Source organism: Mya arenaria, chromosome 11 (assembly GCF_026914265.1).
Source record: "Mya arenaria isolate MELC-2E11 chromosome 11, ASM2691426v1".
NCBI classification, from domain to species: Eukaryota; Metazoa; Mollusca; class Bivalvia; order Myida; family Myidae; genus Mya; species Mya arenaria.
Genome location: NC_069132.1, coordinates 39,723,221 through 39,729,748, shown reverse-complemented (window position 1 = coordinate 39,729,748; position 6,528 = coordinate 39,723,221). Strand labels below are relative to the sequence as shown.

The 6,528-nt window shown below is 35.3% G+C and overlaps 1 long non-coding RNA gene across 1 annotated transcript; it reads left to right on the top strand.

Moving 5' to 3' along the window:
- Positions 1 to 3,953: 3,953 nt before the first annotated feature.
- Positions 3,954 to 5,136, top strand: LOC128207951 (uncharacterized). The gene is made up of 3 exons (XR_008256785.1): positions 3,954 to 4,069; positions 4,393 to 4,417; positions 5,032 to 5,136. It is a non-coding gene; the product is annotated as an uncharacterized LOC128207951 (long non-coding RNA).
- Positions 5,137 to 6,528: the final 1,392 nt, after the last annotated feature.

Here is a 6,528-nt window from a genome sequence, read left to right as displayed (position 1 = left end):
CCTGAGTTTAATAATCAAGAGTCAAAATAAAAAATCTGTATTTGTTATAAAATTTCCTCTATACGGTCATTCATTTTGAAACTGACTGTATGTGTTTTACTGTTATTGCCAGACCCTTATCAAAATAAATATTATCCATAAGTATGTATTACATTTAAAACTCCCGTTTTGGAGTCCAATAATGAATTACATTAGTGAATATGGGCCATGATTTTTGGCATATTACTTGATTGTTGCAAACCGATTCCAACCCAAAGCGTTTGTTCGTGTAATTCATTTATAGTTAAAACTGCGTTGTTGAATGATTTTATGGACTATGTTGCCCCATGTTCGGGCTGTGTCAACATATTAGTTTTGACTAACAATGATAAGGTATATTCCTACATCTGTATATGTGTTTGTTGAACACACATGGTTAGTTTTCTTTCAGTTCAGATTAAAAAAAGGCAATTGTCGACTCAGTTGACAATTTAAAGCAAAACTCTGACAGATATACCATTTCTACAACTAGCGGTTAAAGAAAAATGCATAAAACATTTGTCAGCAGTCTTATATAACTGGTATCCTGATTTTCGCAAAAAAATGGCTCGTTTCAAGACAAAAAAAGTTGTCCAAACGTTCAATCTGTGAGAGTGTAGCTTTAACCTAAGTTGCTTTTTGAATGCTGCCACAAGCTTGTTCTATAGCATAACTTACACTGTATTAAAGGGTTTCGTGCACGTTTTGTAGGGTCAGTCATGGACAAAAATAGTCCTTATAAATGTGAATAAAATGCTTTTAACAATGATAAGACACCACCAAAATTCAAATTTGAGCTCTATTGTTTATAATTTTTAAAGAAAGCGTAAAAAAGTATTCGATTTCACCAAAAGCGGTAGAAGTGGTCTTTGTTTGTACTGAAAGTAGGTAAAATATCATAATATATATAAAACCCCAACCTGTTGAGAGGCACAAAGCAGTGGACCAAACGACAATGAACTACAAACACAAATGTATTAACACACGCACGCACGCACGCACGCACGCACGCACGCACGCATGCACACCCACCCCCACACACACGCACGCACACGCACACACGCACACACACACACACACACACACACACACACACACACACACGTATAAACAAACCAGACACGTATAAACATACCACACACGTTTAAATAGCTTTATCGATAAATGATGGAATTGTCGCCCCGGAACAAGTTTAAAAACATTCATTGTCAAAAGAAGCACATGTTAGTCTTTGTTAAACGGGCCGTTTATAACGACAACTCACCATAACGATCAAGTGTGTACAATGTATAATAATTATTCAAATTAAAGTTTCATATCATTTTCAACTCTGCGCTTAGTACTTACGTGAATACGCAGCCTTCCTGCTTACGTAAACATGAGGGTGCTTCAAAAAGTTCTTATATGAATTTTATATCATATTTACTTGATACTCCAGCAGCCAATCGTATTGAATTAGGTCAAGTTGTCCACATGTTATCTTTTGGTTAGTTTACACAATTAAGTGATTTGATTGGTTAATATGATATTTTGGATTCATACTGACCTATCAAAACACTTTTCGGCTCACATTGACAAAACTAAATAATTGACCACTTCCATACAAATGGCTGCAGATCTCTATTGAAACATGTTTGTTAAACATTTCTATACAAAGGATGTATGCTGAAGTATATTTCTTATAGGACAAGCCAATATTTGGACTGTGTAACGATGAAAGACATTTGGTCATTATTCTCGAAACCCGTTGGCTCGATCACGCTTTGTTAGATATCCTGGTTGGTTCGAGCTGGATTAAAAGGATCGATTTTGTAAACTATATGCTTATGTAATTTATCTGACTGAGAACTCCCCCCCCCCCCGCCCTCTCTTTTAAAGGCGGTGGTGTGATTTTGTGGACAAAAAGCAAATGAAATTGGGCTAAAACCTTACTTTCACAAAATTAGGTTGTAAATGCGTTTTTCTTTGTCCTTCTCTCAAAAACGTATATTCGTAGCGGATACATTTTACTAGAAATGACAATTAAAGATAAATGTGCCAGTGCCTAAAACTTATATCAAGAGCAGACTACTTTATCGGTTTTAGACAATGGTTAGAAAGTGTACAGAAATGCCTTTTATGCAGCGAACATAGCTTGTGGGGCTACAACAAAGCGATTGTGTATATAAATTGTGTTTTGCATGCTATTTATTGCATACTTCAACGTTTTGAATAACCCTCGCTCTGTCATAAATTCCTTATCAAAGAAGTAAGAGGTCACACACAACATGTGATCTACATTTAGTCTGAACCAAGTTATAAGTACCATTGCTTTCCATTTGTCTTCAATTTACATAATTCCACCAGAGAACCAATACTACCACACCATGCAACTGACAGCAGCCGTCCTGGTTACTCTTGTGGCCACCGCCACTGCCCATCTCTGCATGCTCTCTCCTAGACAGCGCGGTACTATGGATGGCATCAACAAGGCTGGTACGTATGACTGTTTTTTGTTTTGTTGTTGGATCGTTTACTCACTGCACACAAACACAGAGATGCACTCTTGGTCATAACAAATGTGCGCGTGTATAGTACATTTGCTTATATGTTATTGTTAATACTTGTGTCAGTGGTAACTTTTTCTAATCATTATGATAAAAATGATGACATTTCGGATTAAATTTTATCCGAAAATATTTTTTTTTTATAATGACAAAAATACGGTAGAAACTCTGCACTATCAGTTAAATGTTTTGGCACTGATGTAGCTTCGGTAGTTCCTTTTTAACAAGTATTACCCCAAAAAGTGGATGGGGGTTTATGAAGCTTGAAATAATTTAGACATAAAAAAGACCAATAACTACAGCGTGAACAACCAATAGAATCATTCGATGAATTGCTTATAAAGAATTACAGAATGACACATAATTAGTTTAGTAAATACGCACCAAAATCATGGAATTACTGCCTTAGATAAAACAAAACAACAACAAATGAGCCAAACGTGTGATATCTAGCCGTACCTAACTCTTTTGCTATTTTCACAACAACTTAATTACATTTACACAAATTTCAAAATGCTTCACTCAAGAAGAGTGAAAAAGATCCGTAGAAAAATATGTTATAAATTGGCCGGCAAATTGTCTTGAATAACTTCAGCAAGCGCCGACTGCTACCTCACTTCGGGACCATGTGGAGGGAGACCGGCCGAGGAGGCAGTGATCCACTGGCAGTAAATGATTATTTCATCATGAGCGTTATATGGACGAGGATTGATGCGAACAGTTTAATTTGATATCATTCAGACAGCTATAAGCTTATATCATTCAATCTCGGGAAGAAACAAGTCCCACTGATGTCCTTTTGGAAATACCAAGAAACTGTTCAGTTTGCCCTGTGTCTTCATAGAGAGAGACGGTTGAACAAAACGTTGATGCAACTTGCCAACTGTCTAATTTTTAACGATAAAGAATTGTCCTTTAGCACGTTTGTAATGAAGCTGGGGTTGCTTATTTATACTAACACATGAAAGGTAAGGTTTTGTGTGAAAGAACTCACGTTTTTTTGTCATTGAGGAATCACCGTCTGTTTCAGTGACGGAATGGATTATCAGTTTTCCTTCCAGAAGAACGCGGACCACTGCGATAAGAACACGCCAGTAATTAAGTTGAAAAAAAATAGCATAGAGAGTGTGTAGAGACTATGGTATTGTTTATATTATTAAAAGTTAATGTTTATACATTTAATTGATTTATTCTGTACATCGTACTTAATTATTTATTTGAACACAACCAGAAACGAATTCTTATCGACTGTGACATCCGATTTGAAAGTAATGATTTATTGTGAATGTAGATGAGATGACTCATCTTTCCGGAAAAAAACTCACATCATAACAAACAAAACACACTGTATTTCCATTGACAATGCGCATGCGTTATTTCCCGTTGCAGGGCTATTTTAACGTGACAATGCTGCACGGGCCCATGGTTCATCATCTTGCTCAAATAGCTGATGACTGTGCTCCTTCCCTCACACTCTACACACCCACTGTAACACTACCAGTAACGTGAGTAGTTCATCCATACTCAGCAGGTGCAGGTTAAGTGTACAATATTCATATGAAACACTTAAGTAAAGAAACGAATGATTGCAAAACAATAATAAGGTTAAAAACAAGAGCGTTGCATAATCCTATTGTTTGTCGTCATACGCACGTTATTTGGAATAACCATGCATTATCCATAATCAAATAATTTATAATTTAAATTAATACGGAAACCATACTAAAAACTTAAAACCCGATATGTTATTTATTAGCCAAAATCATTACATACATCGGCATTAGTTCTGTATACATCTTCATACACATAATCGTTTATTTCTTTGCAGGATGGTTGGCCATGCAATAATTCAGGTATGAGAATGGAGTGATTCGGTATATCTTTAAAGATGCACTTTTACTCCTAAATACGATTTACCACAATTGATACTATTGCTTTAATATCCCAATAGGATAATTATTAGAAAACATTGGATCTTATGAAGGATACCGAGTTAATGTGAGAGATATGTGCATAAAACGCAGTAGTTCTACCTTATGAATCTAAAGTAGATCTCTCTAACTCTTTTAGCATTCTCCAAACATTTAACATTTTTGCGTTTTCAGCTATTAAACACATGGTTACAATCGTGTTATCAGTAGTTAATGTTTTCCATAAATGAATTATTTAGTAAGTAAGTTTAAGTTCAGTCAAAATTTATATTTGTTATACAAGTGTATGTTTTGATTTTGAATAAGAGTGTCACATTCAGTTACGGCGCTTAGTTTATATAGTGGTAGCAGACGGCAATGGCGAGTTTGGCATCGAGAAACTTTAGTAAAATACTCAACCCATATTTAAAGAAATGTATAAAGAAATGTTTTTCAGTTTGTTAACGCCAAGGTAAACAAGATGCATTGTTCCCCTAAAGGGAGGCAATATTTGTATTATGTCATCATTCAATAACATGTTTTTATTTACCCTCAAGGTTATATATGTGACGAACAACCCCAATGTTCCCCTGACCTTCTATCAGTGTGCCGACGTCATCATCGATGACAGAGGCAATCCTACAGGAAAATAGTCAACATACGGATTGATGTGTTTATCTCGTTGAACGTTCAGAATAAATGTTGCAATTTCATAATAGTTTTTTTTTTTGCATTCCTGATAATCAAACAGGTGAAACCAATAGGAGAGCCATTCTTGTCTTTCTTGTTGATTCTGAGACATCTAAAAATTCTAATGTGTTCGTAATAAGGCTTCGCTTACATTCACAAATGTATTGAGTCTGAGTTGGAGACATCTGAGTGTAGTGTTTACTTATTTCTTTTAGCAGCTGACAGCTTATTATTATCCCGCTCGAGTCCGTTTATTTGTAGCATACCAACACTTGTGTCTCTTTATAGAGTCTTTGAGAAGGCACTCATAATAGGGATTGAACAAGAAATTTCTTGGGTAAGACAAGGGCAATTTAATCACTTGACCACTCCCAACCGATGCTGAGTTTAATAATAAAGACTAACAAATGAAGACTTTGCTTTGTTAAATAATTTCCTCTTGATGAACATTTACTTTGAATCTCACTGTATGTGTTTTGCTGTTATCTACCCACCCTTATTAAAGGGACTGTACACCAGATTGGCACCAAAAAAGTTTTTTTCTGTAAAGAATCTCAGGATAATTATCTAATAGAATGTGTTACGCTTTGATATCATAATTGTAAAAAAAGTACCAAAATAAAAAAATAATAATAATAAATTGTATCGGAGACCGGGTTCGAACCGTGTCGACAAAATTGCAGACCAGCGTCGTATCCACTGAGCTACGAAGGCTTACTCTTATTGGGTGACTTAATTAAGCTATACACCTACCTCGGTAATATCACGTGATAACATCGACTTCCCAATCACGCATAAGGAAAGAATTCTACCTGGTAGACATACCCAGTAATATATTTTATTGGAAACGAAATATCTGCTAAACTTAAATAAATTGTAAACTATGTAGTACTTCAGTTAGTAAGTTTCAATGCATTGTACACATCGATGCCAAGTTTATGTCAGTTTTCGACAATTTTCTTTTTTTTTCGCTATTTTATCATACGGAGTACAGCCCTTTTAAAACGAATATTATTAAGAAGTATGTATTACATTTAATATTCGCTTTTTGGAGTTTGAAAATGAAACACGTTGTTGAATGGGCCATGATTTTATGATTTGACTTGATCGTCGCAAACTGATTCAAACTCGAAGCGTTTAGTGTATCATGCTTTTTATATTTGTGCTATTACTCATTTAATGTTGAAACTGCATTGTTGAATGATTTGTTGAAGTATAGTGTCTCGTTGTCATATTATCGTGCCAACATCCCGCATAATTTTTATTCAGTTTTAACTGACAGTGACGATGCAATAACAATTATTGATAACGATATTTCGTGTTTGTTATCTTTTCTCGCACGACGCACTCGTTTAGTGTCTGCT